The following is a 15,074-nucleotide window of genomic DNA, read 5'->3' as shown; positions in this document are numbered from 1 at the left end:
AGTACTCTTGCTCACCTTATCGATTTCTCTTTTTTATACTTTCTATCATTTATTATTTATGTGTGCATACATAACAAATCTTTCCCGACAGACTGCTCTTTCCTTAAAGCAAAGTTGTGCCGTCTTTGATTCCCCAAAGCACATAGTACTTTAGGATCTTAAAAGATATTTATGCTGCAACCAGTGATGCCGCTTCCCCATGCCCAGTCTGGCTTTACATATGAGATGACTTCTGAGAACAAGTTGTATCAGCACTGTTTTTCTTTTTTAAAAATCATTTTATTGGGGGCTTACAGAACTCATCTCAATCCATACATCCTTTTATGTTACTTGCACGTATTTAAATAAACTAATCAGGCAAAGAGTCTTTGGCAAATAGAAAAATAATCTTATGTGGACTGAGTCTTCCTCATGGTACAGGCATTTAAAAGAACTTGTTTTATATCTAGAAAAAATTTAAAGGTGCAGTCAGCCTCATGTGATAGAGAGGGAACAGATTTCCTCTGACTGAATATATGGTCTGGGGTCCGCACAGCAAAGTAGTTGACATCCAAGTGCATGCATCAAGCTGAGTGTTTTTTTATTGTTTATCTTTTATTTCATAATCATAAACTTAACTCTGCTTTCCAGCTGGACTCAGGGGGAATAAGGAAAGTGGGAAAGTCGAAGAACTGGAGTGAGAGCACAAGATGACACGATACTGCAAGCACATTGGGAATTGAAGGGTGGTTTCCCAAGCTACACAAGGAACGGTCTGGCGCTTCAGATAAAACAGAAAATTCCTATCACATTTGATTAGAGTTGTCCACAGTCAGCAATGGTGATCTTCTTGCTGGTCTTGCCATTCTTGGACCCACAACGCTCCATGGCTTCCACAATGTTCATGCCTTCTTTCACCTTACCGAAGACCACGTGCTTGCCATCCAACCATTCAGTCTTAGCGGTGCAGATAAAAAACTGGGAACCATTCGTATTGGGTCCAGCATTTGCCATAGACAGGATGCCAGGGCCTGAGTGCTTCAGGATGAAGTTCTCATCTTCAAATTTCTCTCCATAGGTGGACTTGCCACCAGTGCTATTATGGCGTGTGAAGTCACCACCCTGGCACATAAACCCTGGAATGATTCTGTGGAAGCAAGAACCCTTGTAACCAAAACCTTTTCCCCCAGTGATCAGAGCGCGGAAGTTTTCTGCTGTCTTTGGAACTTTGTCTGCAAACAGCTCGAAAGAGACGCGGCCGAGAGGCTCGCCGTCAGCGGCTATGTTGAAAAACACAGTATGGTTGACCATGGCTGTGCACAGCAGGACCAGACAAGACGACAGATTCAGGCGGCGGCGTCTGCAAAACGGCCGAGTGTTTGTTTTTAAAACAAACAAGCGTCCACTATTTTAAGAGGGTAGTTGAGAAACTTGAGGCCATTTAAGGTCTTAGAAGGAAGAAAATTATCAGAAAATAATTCAAATTCGGGCTTGAAAATGCAGCAGTGAGCTGGGGAACAGATAGATAGATAGATAGATAGATAGATAGATAGATAGATAGATAGATAGATAGATAGATAGACAGACAGTCATTAGAGTAACAGAAATCCAACAGAAATCTACTTCATAGACTTAAACCAGCTTGTATTGCTCAACCGCACCCGTACATTTCAGGCGGCTGCTTCCATCAAATTAACATCGCATCAGTACATGCAAGTCACATGCGAAGCCCAAAGCCTGGCACCACAGACTCTTTAAGGGTGTGGATATGTTTACAACTTTACCAGAAGAGTAAAAGATTTTGACTAGTAATTCAATCAACAAATAGATGGAAGTCCTACAGGAAACAGAAAAGGATGGAGCAAACAAACACGTGTATGCGGGAAAGAAAATAAAATTATATAGGAGACATCCTAGTCATCAAAATAGGCAAAATTAGTTACATGATATGTTCTCACATCATAAATGTAATAATGTAAGGAGTAAATATAAATCCAGTTATATGTGGTTTAAAAAAGACCTACAGAAATTTTGCTCAGTGCTTAGAATCATATGCCTATTGCATCGTATAAAAGAGGAATCTAATACAAAATATTTCTATATTCTATAGTAGTTATGTTCTAGAGATGTTAAAATATCTAATGTTATCTACAAGTTTTAGGCTAGATGTTTTTTATATAAGGAAAACTGTAAGTTATCTTTTCAAACTTTGGATATACTTAATCGTTTTAAAAAATATGTTCTTTGGAAACTACATCTTCATTTTCATATAACCCACAGAGCTTATTTTATGTCAACAGTTTCCAAAAAATATGTGGCAGTGATGTTTAACAGATAACGCAGAATTCCAGAGGATAAATTCAGAGAAAAAAAAATAAAGCCCCTGTGGATAAATTTCATGACCTTTATCATTTATCTCATGGATTTTACTAATGGTTAAACTCAACCTGTAACTCAGAACACATTTAACACTTTATATAGTGTTCTCATCAACTTATTCAATTTTAGGGCTGATAGACAATTTAAACAATTAAAATAAGGTTAGAAATATGTATGTCCTGCAACAATGGGTAGCTAGGCAAAGAGATGCACACAGACTCAAGCATTCTTATTATATTTCTCAAGCCCAGGACTATGTGCTAATTGCCATTTGGTTGAAGAAGGCATGTGTACATGATCCCTCTGACTGAGTTGACTGGAAGACACTCGACAGCAGCAATAGCCATAAAGTGGACCTGGAATCGACCTTTTAAAGTGCGGCAGACGAGAAAAGACTGCAAACGCACACAGAATACTGCAAGGATATACGTCAAGTCAGTGGGCAGTGTGATTTTTATGGACCAGTTTGAGAGGTCTAACTGGCATAAGAAAGGCGAAAAATGACTGAAGCTTAGAAAGGGCTAAGCTGTTTGCTATCTTTTTTTTGTCTCCTTTTAAAAAATCTTGTATCAGATGTGCCCTTTTTTCATGAGAAAAAGGCCAGTAACCAAAAAGTGGGAAGTAAAGTACTAGAGACCGCCTGATGTTCTATGAATCAGGTGATTCAGAAAAGCATAATTAAATAAGATTGCTGTGTATCGAGTGGGAGCGCTGGAGCCATAGTAGGTGATGGTTCGGCTGCTACCAATGAGGTCAGCAGCTTAAAGCCCTCAGCCGCTCCCCGGGAGAAAATGAGGCTGTGTACTCCAATAAAGAGTTACAGTCTTGGAAACCCCCGGGGGCAGGTCTACCCTGCCTGTCCTATAAGGTCACGAAGAGTCAGAATTGAAGCAATGGCAGTGTTTGGAGATTGGTTATGTGCATCAAGCAGTATCCACTGATAAGAGAGGGATACATTTATTTATTTATTTATGAGGACCTATATTTAAAAAAAACAATAGGATAACCACTTACAAAAACCCTGAACTATAATAAAATTTAAAAGTGAGGATATGACACAAAAATTGGATAAACAAGTTTAAAAAGAAAAGTAAAACTAAGGTGAACTGCTCTGTGAAGCTCAAATCTTGTAACAATAGTATACTTGCTAAAACTGGGCCATAAATGTGCTTCAAAGATTTCTAGAATCCAAAATTGATCATCTGATAATTGATAAATACCTTTCACTGTGGCTAGCATATAGAAACCAATCCGTTCTTAAGTCATTATTACACAGGTCTGAGAGCAGAGTGGGTCACTGCTGAAACTTCTTTAAAATCCAAAACGTGACTGTCAAAATGTTCCATTTTAAAATTCATAGAAACCTGAGAAATCAGACATGCAATCAGAAAAGTTACTTAGAATACTTCAATTCTCAAGAGTAGCAACAACCTAATCAATATGATTTTTGTATCATCTTGCCATAGAGTGAGGTAAAAAAATTACAACAATGGAAAATTAAGTGGAATTGCACCTCTGTGTGTGTGGTAATGAACACCTTACAACACTTTTTATTTATTTATTTACTTTTTAAGATTAACACTCGTGGCCATCATTTTATTCAAAGAAACATGGTGGTCATATTTATGATGATGACACCCAAGCCTGAGGTAGTGACATTACATACTTTAAAAAAGAAATATCATTTTTCTAAAGAGGAAAGTTATTAATGAATTCAGGAAGCATTTATCAACTTTCTATACAAGGGGTATCCAATAAAAGCTGGAATTTTTCAAAGCTATGTATTTAAGTTTTTTTTACAAAACAACCTTATCACCATCAAAGTACTCTCCATTACATTTAATACATTTGTCCAATCTGCAGTTCCATTCTTGGAAACATTTCTCTGTCTGTCAAGGTGGTGACTAGCCTGTTGCTGCCATGATGTAAGGAATATTGCCTATATTTCAAATGCAAACTGGCTCACCCATGTTGGACAGTCTTCAGTGGGGCTTCCAAGCTAAAATGTACTAAGAAGGTAGGGTCTCTTACTATTCTTCAAAACCACAAGCAAAGCAAAACAAAGCCAACACAAAAAGCTGGCTAGTAAACATGAACAAAAGTAGAACGCTATCTGACATAGTTCTGAAAAATAAGCCCCACAGACTGAAAGGCAATCCAAATACAATTGGGGATGGGACGAGCTGCCTCCTCAAAGTAGGATTGATTTGAATGAGTTGAATGGAATAAATCTTCCAACGCCTTCATTTTCAGATGTGGCAAAACTCAAAAGGAGAAGAAACAGCTGCAAACATTCATTAATAATTGGAATATGAAACGTGTGAATTTAGGAAAATCAGAAGTCAACAACAATAAATCTGTTTGAATCAGATGTTCATATTGTCCACACTGCCTGGAATGATAAATGGAATAGGACCACGTCGTATTCATCATCAAAAGAGAATATGTCAAGAAGTGCCGTCAATAGGGAAATAGCTATATACCTACAAGAAAGCCCAGTTAATAATCCTACTCTTCAAGTTTACTTACCAGCAACTAATGTTGATGATTAAATATTTCTACCCACCTTTGCAGTCTGAAATTGAATAAACATACAATCGATGCATTTATCATTAGTGGTGATTCGAATATGAAAGTTAGAAGCAGAAGAAGGATACGTAGTTGAGAAATATGGACTTGATCTTAGAAATGATATCCGAGATCACCATAGGATTTTTCAGGACCAATGATTTATTTATTGCAAATATTATTTTTCAACAAAATTTTTAATAACACCTGTATGAAACCCAGAAAGGGATGCATCAAGGATGCATCGTCTTGCGACATTTATTCAGTGTGTTTGCTGAGCACATGATCTGAAAAGCTGTCTTCCAGGATGAAGAAGGAAGCATCAGCTTTGAGAAACAGTCACCAACAATTCATGATATGCAGCTGACACAACTTGCTTGTTGAAAGTGGAGAGGTGGAAAACAAATATGATTAGCATATTGATTAATGAAAGATAGATAGATTGATAGAGATATGATAGGTAGAATGAGTGAGTGTGGGAGTGAGTAAGTGAGATGGTGTTGTAAAATGTTACCCTCTAGTGGATCTCGGAGATGTGGATGTGGTAATTCTACAATTTTTCTGTCGAATTTGAAATAAATTCAAAATAGGAATTTCATAAATATTCCAAGTAGAAGAAAAAAAAAAGAAAGTGGAGAGGTGTTGAATCACTTACTCACCAGGGTGAAGGACTATAGCTTTTAGAATGGATGATAACTCACCATAAAGAAAGAAAGCAAGATTCTCACAACTGGATTGATCGGCAATGTCATGATGAATGCAGAAGAGATGGAAATTGTCAAGGGTTTCACTTTATTTGCACTACAATTAACACCTATGGAAGGAATTGTTAAAAAATATCAACTGATGTAATGCATTGGGAAAATTTGTTGCCAAAGACCACTTTACATGTTTAAAAGCAAAGATATCACTTTGAGAACTAAGATGTGTCTCACCCAAGTCAGGGTGTTTTCAGTTACCCCAGTAGCTAAACAATGAATAAGGAAGACTGGAGGAGCATTAATATCTCTGAATTATGATGTTGGTAAAGAATACTGAATATCCTATTAGGCAGAATGCTCATTAGAAGTAACGATGGTGAGATTTATGTACTTTGAGCATGCTAACAGGAAGGATTAGTTCTGGGAGAACATCTTGCTTGGACAATTAGTCAGTCAGTGAAAAGAGGAAGATGAGATGGAGTGACAAAGGGACCACAGCAATGAATTCAAACATAACAGCACTCGAGAGGATAGCCCAGAACTAACAGTTTCTCGTCTGTTCTCTTTTACATAGGATTGAAATGAATCAAATATGATTCAAGTTTACCTCACAACCACAACAACACAGAACTCCAACCATTTCAAACCACTTCCTAACAACTCAAACCAGCCCTGAGAAGTATTTTCAGGTTCTGTGTGAGTCAGCATTGACTGGATTGCAGTGAGACTCCGTTGTTAGCATATTGCTAGGGATAGTAAGAAGTGTGAGAAAAGAAATATTGGAAGGGGCCTCTATGCTGGCGGAGCTACAGCGATTGTGCAAAGGCATTGTAAATTCTGTTGGAGTAGGAGAGCATTGTGTTAGCACTTCTCAAACCTGAGTAGGTAGATGACTATGAAATTAACTTTCATCTCTGTAGTGCTGGAATGTTTGTAAAATATCCTCAAGTTTCCTCTTATTTTCAAAACTCACTGCACATATAATAAATGGTATTAACACCTGCCATTCTATGTACTTTCTTTTCATTTTCACACAAAAATAAATTGCTATTAGGAAGTTTTAAGTTTAGAACATTGTGATGTGGTAAGGTCATTTTTTTAATTCAAGTATCCAGAAAGAATCATGATGCTGGAATTGCAACTTAGTTTGCCCTCTTCCAAGTCCAGGGAATGCCCCTGGAATATTCCCCACTATTTGGAATCCCATCAACAATGCCTCTTGCTCAAGCTTGAGCGCAGCTGATCTGGAGACCTTGGCAAGGAGTGTTTGCATTCAGGGTAAGCTCAAAAATCTGTACAATCTTCTAGAAAGATATTAAAAGCTGGAGCCTGAAAATCCCTCTTAGCTTTTTGAAGGAGAGCCTAAAAAGGAGCACAAGGAATACTCCTACTACTCTGTCCATTCATTTTGAGTGAACTTCAAAGAGCAGGAATATCCACTACTGTGCTTGTCATCCTTGCTTAACTTAGCTAATAAAGCCCCTTCATTTCTTAAGCTAGAATGGATTTTTCTGTATTTGGAATTGAAGAAGCACCTTGACCAATAGAGCTTTGCCAGCTTTAAAATAATACAATAGATTTAAAATCGCTTCTATTTACTGCACAAGTAAATATTTTGAATTGAACTTTACAATGATGCCTTGACAGCTTCAGACCATTGGTTTTCAAAAGCATGGAAAAGAGCCTTTAAAAAAATCAGGTGAAAAATGTCAAATGCCAGCTAAGAGAAGAAATAGAAATTTTTCAAAGGCCATAAAATTATAATAATTACAGAGTTTAAATTCTGTTTGTCTGAAAACTAATGTAATAGACATTTGAAATTAAAACACTAGTTGGTAAATACTTTAAATTAATATGTAAAGGTCACTGTGACTATATTTATAAATATAAATACATAGACTTTTCTTAGTATTGGCTGCCAATGAGTTAACCCCATTCCTGGCTGCCCCATCTAAAGTGAAGTTGAACTGTGATCCAAATCAAACCAGAATCCTCTGTGTAGAACGTGGGAATTCTACCACTGATTGACTACTTCCCCCCCCCCCCCCACATTAGTTTCCCTTTGAAGTTGTAACAAATTACCACAGATTAGGGGTTTATAGGACTAGAGAGTCATTGCCTCATAGTAACGGGTGGGTAGTAGTCTGAATTCCAGTTGTCAACAAGGCCATGTTCTCCCTGATTGCTTTAAGAAAAGATCCTTCTCTGTTTCTCCAAAGTGCTGGTAGCCCTAGTACTTCTCAGCTTATAGATTCATGACTATCCGTGCTCTGTCTGTGTCTGTTTTTCTTTTTAATTTTTATAGCACACTCCTCAGACCTACTCTCAGACTTAACCTCATGTTAGCTGGAAACATCTTAAAGTCCTCTTTGCAAACAAGGCTGTGTCAGATACCAATAAGATCCATATAAAATTATACAAAGATATTTTATAAGAGCACCTGTTTAAAGAGAAAGTATGAAAAGCTTATGGCATTTTTTATGTGTTAATTTTGCTTCCTATGTAAGTGCTGGGATGTTTTGGGGGAAAATAAGTAAGCTTACTATTGAAATGATTCTGAGCAAGTTGCTCAGCCTCTCTGTTTTTAGTTTCTTCATCTGTAAGATTGTGTAATGATGGTACATAGGTTATAATACTATTGTGAGAGTTTTTTGAGATAATAAATATAAATGTGTACATTTGTGCTTGGCTTAGAGTAAAACTGTTAGCATTCAACTATTATAGTATGACACAAGTGAATTACAATATTATTTATATACTTTAAAAAAATAATGAGCCTACTATAATTTTATTAATTTTGGTTAATCCCACATTTTATTTAAATCTGTTCCTCCTCTCAACTAGTCAGTATCCTTATCTGGAAAATAGAGCGTCATTCAATTTTGTTTCAGGGAAGGACTTATCCAGGGAATGAAATTTCTGGTTTAATCAATAGTCTCAGGGATTTGTAGGTCTAAGTGCTCAAAACCTAACATGACCATGACAGACAAATAGCAACTACAACAAAAACAGAAAATGCTCCAACTAGCCATGGCATAAACAATATACACCTGTTATTAGATTTGAATAATGATCTTAGGAGGAGGAGGCAACAAGGGAAAAATTAGCAAATACCCAGAGAAAAATATAAGGATTTAGCTATAGCAAGAGACTCAGCACAGCTATATCCCGATTTAGCTGACTCATCCCCCTGAGTCCTAATTATGCTTCAACTGGTGTGATTGACATGTTTGTTTATTCTCCTGATTCCTTAAGGCCTGCGACCTCACGTCACACTCCATTGTAGAAGTAAAATGAGAACCCTCTGTAGTATTTTAATGCATGCTAAACACAATGTCTACCATATTGCCATGTTCTGTTTTCATTAGAAAAAAGAAATATCATCCTGTAACCCGACACCCAATCATTGGAGTACACTTTTAACTGATTGCCCAACTTTGCAAACTCTCTTTAACCAAATTTTCTAATCTGGAGCCAGATTAAATTTTCAAATGTTTTAGGCTGAGTTTGGTTAAGGGGAAAAATTAGGGAACAATATATGTATATATTTCCAAGTCACACCAAATCACTACCATTGAGTTGGTTTAGATTCATAGCTACCCTATAAGACAGAGTAGGACTGCCCCTGTGGATTTCCAAGACTGTAATGTAACTCTTTAGGCTTTAGAAAGCCTCTTTTTTCTCTTTTGGAGTACCTGGTGGTTTTGAACTGCTGACCTTACAGTTAGCAGCCCAATAGATAACCTCTTATGCCACCAGGGCTATATCAAGGTAAAGGCATACACAGTTGTAAAGTTAGATAGATTGGGCAAGTTTTAAGTCAGTTGTCAAGCTCAGGGCTTCTGACTCACATAACTGGGTGCATGAACTAATAAACCCAAGATCAGCAATTCAGGCAATAGGCTTCTGGCTGCAAAGGTGAATGAATCAATGGTTGGCAGGTAGGATGGCAGGCTGCTGTTGATTCCTAAGATCAGCAAACAATACATCAGGGTGTTGGCTCAAGTCCAAAGAGCTGGAGGTCTATAAGACAGATGCAAGATCCAGACCCAGCATAAAAGCTAGGAAGCTTTCCCACAGAATCCACTTCTACTGGAAGCAGGTTACACCCTCAAGAAGATCTCAGTATGATTTGGTCCTCACTGTCAAATTATTGAGAACCTGGCCCCGTGACATTCACACAAAGCTAACTATCACAACAAAACACATTTTTCTTGATCAATTTACTTCCCACAGGATAGGAATCACTTAGCTCCTAAGATACTATAATGTTAAAAAAAATATCACCTCAACAAAATTTGAACCTACGGCTTATTCTGGTTAGTTGTAAAATATGTCGTGAGACCATTTTGATTTCAGATGAAGCAAGTGGCCTAAAGAGGCTTTATTTAAAACAAAACCAGAAAACTCACTGTTACCAAGTCTTTCCCAACTCATAGTGACCCAATAGGACAGGGTAGAACTGCCCATGTGAATTTCAGAGACTGCTACTCTTTAGTGGAGTACAAACCCTCCTCCTTCTGCCAGGGACCAGCTGGGGGTTTTGACTGACTTTTCAGGAATCAATGCCAATGCATAACCACTGTGTCACCAGGGCTCCTAATTGATAACAGAAAGGTGGGGGAGAAATATTGAATTTCAGTCTTGTTAAGCATTGCTTTAAAAAGGAAAGTAAGGATTTGCAACGTTGGGTGAAAGAAAGTGTCAGCAGAGTAAATTTGGTGATGGGTATCTTTAAAGTAAGTGCTTGGTTTCTTAGAGGAACCCCAAAACAAAGCCTGTCTTACTATAAATTTGTTTTTTAACAGTACTACCTGTGCTTCCGTTGTGAGGTATGTTTTTAACCTTACACATATTAATTTGTGAGGGTACGGTCTATGATTGTACTACCTAATACAGCTACACAGTGTCTGCAACAACGGGCTCACACATAACTATGATTGGGAGGATGGTGTACGACTGGCCGGGCAATGTTACAATTGTTGTCCATGCCGCTAGGAGTTGAAACCCACTAGACGGCACCTAAGAACAACAACAAACACAAATACAGTAGCCAGTAGCCATAGTTCCTCAATGTGCTAGTCACAATTCAACTACTCAATAGCCACATGCAACAGTTGCCTCCCTATTGGACATCAGTAATGTGGAACATTTCCATAAGTTTGTGAAGTTTTATTGCCCCATGCTTGTCTATATCATTTTCTCTTCTCTCAGTTTGTCGTATAGGACTTTACACATGGTAAGTAGTCAATACCTCTATGTTGAAATAAAATCACCCGTGGAAGTCCTGCCAGTGGACCGCTAAAAATGCTTAAAGATTCTGTATGCGAATAAAGTCTAGCATTGTACTTTACCTCTCAGGAACATAGAAGGCTGGTTTCCATGTACATTTTCTGGATCCATTATTATAGCTGACTCTGCCACTCTTTGGAAATCAGCTGCAAGACATACAACAATTGTGTTAGACCAGGTAGATTAGAGAAACAAATTCATAGAAACTCATGTGTATAAGAGCCATCCCAGCCCAGTACAGATCGAGTTCATAAGTCCAATATTAGTCCATATGTCCAATAACAATCTGTAAATTCCTCTTTAGACTCACACAACACATGCAATGACACTGAATGCAGGAAGATTCCAGGCCAGTGGGTGGAAAGTCCTGTGGATCCAGTGGCAATGGAACTGGGTCTCCATGTGGCTTCTTCAGCTCCAGGGCTCTAGCGTATCCCCATGTGTCTTCTCAACAAGAATGTCTTGCAGGGAATGAGCATGTGTCCGCCTCCAATGAACTTTTATCTCCTTAGTGCCTTCAAATGAGATCATCAAGCTGCGACCTGATTGACAGGTTAAACTCCACCCCTTCACTCTTAAGTCTCAAAATGACAACAGCTTATGCATCTACCACCGCAACCATGCCACATATCTTCCTGACTTTAAATCTTAGAACAGATTATTTATCAACCTGAGTGCCCCTTTCGCTCACTGGTTTCTGTGTGTCAAAGTAGTTTTTCTACTCTAAATTTAATTGCATCATTGCCTCCTTTACAAAGCCAGTCAACAGCTAACTTCCAGTTATCTTCTGGAAGCAAGTATACCACACATCATAGTCACTTTTGTATACATCATATTTCTTTCTGTCACCAACATATAATTGAGCTGATGTGCTGGAAAATGCCTACCTCAGTGATTGATAGATATTAAGAGGCTAATAAATATTGAAATTTTGATGTTTGACATCCCAGGGTAGTAAATGTTCCCTATATTGCCTTTTATGATTTAGAAGGTTATACCAAGAATATTCTGTACTTTCCTACTAAAACTGGCATGGTCTTATAAAACATTTGTTATAAAAAGCTTATATTATAAATAACAGTTTTCAAATAATACAGTTGAAATAAATATGGGATTTCAAAGACCGTCAACTGATTAAGTCACATATCTATAGGTCATACAACTATCTATATAGGGATAGGTAGATACCTATAGATACACAAAGGACTTCAAAGTTCACATAAAATGGAAATAAAATATTATGAAATTATCTGTGAAAAATTAAGCCCCATGTGTGTGTTCACACACACTCACACATGCACACACACACATAACCCTCCTTCTACCACTGCATGATTACTGCCGCTCATTATTTTCCTATTGCAGTTATAATAAGATATCAAAGGTTAGGCGATTCATATGAACAGACAGTAATTATCTTATAGTAGTGATGGGTAATAGAATTGATCGTAGTAAGCTTATCTGAATTCTGGATTTCTATCAGGCTGCTTACTGTGTCTCATCATCTAATCAATTCCTTGGGAATTAAAATAAAAATAAATTTAAATTATTTAAAATAAAAAAAAATTAATTTAGTTTTTAAAATGACTGAAGCAGTCAAAGCATGCGTGCTGTTGAGAATCACTGAGAGAATAATTAACTAATGATAAATTGGAGTCTACTGAAAAGAAGCTGCTGTGAGTGACTGAAGCACAGAGTATGTCTATTGACTCTATTATGAAAATTAGCGTCTGACTCTGGCATTTATACAATTACAGCAAGGTGCTCTAGAAACCATGAGTTTGAATAAAAATAAACATACTAGATTTTCAATGGGAACTTTCAAGCCTCTGCCTATGTCTTTTCATTGGTTTTCACTTCCCAGGGCCTTCTCCTCTGGTCTGCCATGGTCCTTGATGTGAACAAATCAGTACCCACAATGATTAGTACCCACAATTCTATTTTAATAAATAGAATCTCTGATATTCAGGGCATTTAGATAAGTTTTGTTTGTCAATACAAAGAATATTCTCATTTCTTCCATGTTCCATTTGGGATTTTAATATTTTTGTTATATTCTGAATGATTACTAATCTCAGGGCTTGAAATAACCATTTTAACCACCCATTATATTTTATAGATGAGTGGGGAGAGGCAGTAAAACAAAGCAGAAACTTCAAACTTTAACTTCAAGTCTGTTTCAGGAAATGATTATTTAAATTTTTTAATTTGCTTATAGTCACAAACTTAACTTGTCAATAACTCCACACACAGAGTCACCTTGTATTGAGTTTCCTAGGCTATAAATTATTATAGAACCATACAGAATCATTGTTCTTCCATCGAATGGCTCGTGGATTCGAGCTGCTAACCTTGTGTTTAGTAATCTAACTCTTGTCTGATGTATGAACCACGTGGCCTATTACCACCGACTGAGGAAACAAAATCGCCCGGCATTCACTTTCCCATTCTCAGTGGTAGACATCGCTTAATCTGTTTGAGGGATTCTCAAGAGCTATCTTTTCTTCTCCTTTTTCTTTTTTTCATAGTACTGTGATTAAATGAATTGATCTTCTGTCTATATCTCTATGATTAAGTGGTAGGAGCAGCCATCTTTGCTACTGCAAACAGACAACCTAATGACGAAAGCCATCATGCTGAGCCTGGGGAGCACAAGAATTTAAAGCACCATGGTCTCACTGCCACTGCGTCAGTTCTGACTTACGGTGACTGTAGGACAAGGTAGAACCTGCCTCTGGGTTTCTGGGGAGCAGAAAGCTCTGTCTTTGACAGTAGGAATGCACTGTTAAGAAATGCTGGTGGTGTAGCGGTTAAATGCTTGCCTGGTAACTGACAAGAAGTTGGTTTGAACCCACCAATGATTGGTTCAGAGAAAGATGGGACAGTTTGATTTTGCAAACATTTACAGAAACTTTATGGAGGCTCTCTGCTCTGTCCTACCAGGTTGCTATGAATGGGTTTGGGTTTTTAGCTGAATGTGTGTGCAGTATTTGTCAAGCCTGGGACCATTTACTTTCACATCTCTTGTTATGGAAGATAGTGATTACCTATTAGTCAAGCTACTTTCAGTTTGCTCTGTAACTGCCACCAAAGCTTCCTCAATAATACAAACCAAATCCAAGTTTGACAGCATAGAATTGTGCTTAGGGCACAGCATTTCCAGTGTCCTAGATTCTGGGTTCAACCTTATTTGCTGCTCTTTGTGTTTGGTTTCTGCTCTCCTGACAGGGCTTAGGTTACTTATCTGTACTTTTCTGACACAATTGACTTGTCTGGACTAGATCTCTTCCGCTCTAATGTTTGTCATATCGTAGAGAATTCTTTCATTCTCCTACATGATAACTAGGTAAGACTTTCAAAAATTAAACTTCAATTTATGTACAAAGAAAATCTTTGTTTGAATTTGCATGAGTAAAGCATGATTTTATTTAATCAATTACTGATTTTTCAGAAGGGACAAGTTGTATGATGAATTTGGAAATAAGATTTACTATGGTCACTTTTGTTATTAAGAATGATTTTAGGAGGGATTTGTGTTATAATAACGAATCCAAGGTGAGATATGTGTTACTACTTTCATATTTCATTCTGCTATGCATTTTTATTCTTTCACGTCCTACTCCCACCCCCATATGTGCCACCAGACGTCAAAATTGATGCAGTGGCAGTGAGACCATGGTGCTTTAAATTCTTGTGCTCCCACAGGCTCAGCACGTTTGCTTTTGTCTTAGGTTGTCTGTTTGTAGTCACTATTCCAAGCTGAAATATGTGCATTAGACTCCCATGGACTTCCCAAACTTATGCCATTTTGATTGATGCATAGATTTGGGCAAATCATCTTGTTACTTTGTCCAGCTGCAATCATATTGAATTGCTATCAATCTGCGAATATTATTCTGAAAAGTAAATGAGATGCCATAGTTAAAGTGTGCTGGTTCATTGCCAGGCACATGCACGATATCGAATATATGGTGTATCCACTCTTCAAAGATCCCTGAATAAACGATGGAATTTCAGCTCTTTTATACACCTACTGATTTTCTGTATTTCATGTTCACAGGCTATATGATTTTTAATGTAACGTGTTCTCTTGCCTTTGGTCACGAGAAATTTCTTGAGAGAAAACTACACCTTCAACCTTGTTTAAAGTGAAAC

The 15,074-nt window shown here is 37.5% G+C and overlaps 1 protein-coding gene and 1 pseudogene across 11 annotated transcripts in view; one reads left to right on the top strand and one right to left on the bottom strand.

Annotated features, from left to right (window-relative positions):
- GULP1 (GULP PTB domain containing engulfment adaptor 1) overlaps positions 1–15,074 on the top strand; it is a 288,455-nt gene that overhangs the window by 140,590 nt on the left and 132,791 nt on the right. The gene's annotated exons all lie outside the window — the stretch shown is intronic.
- LOC142424561 (peptidyl-prolyl cis-trans isomerase A pseudogene) lies at positions 796–1,392 on the bottom strand (annotated as a pseudogene).

This window comes from Tenrec ecaudatus, chromosome 13 (genome assembly GCF_050624435.1).
Source record: "Tenrec ecaudatus isolate mTenEca1 chromosome 13, mTenEca1.hap1, whole genome shotgun sequence".
NCBI classification, from domain to species: domain Eukaryota; kingdom Metazoa; phylum Chordata; class Mammalia; order Afrosoricida; family Tenrecidae; genus Tenrec; species Tenrec ecaudatus.
This window is presented reverse-complemented; position numbering and strand designations above follow the sequence as displayed.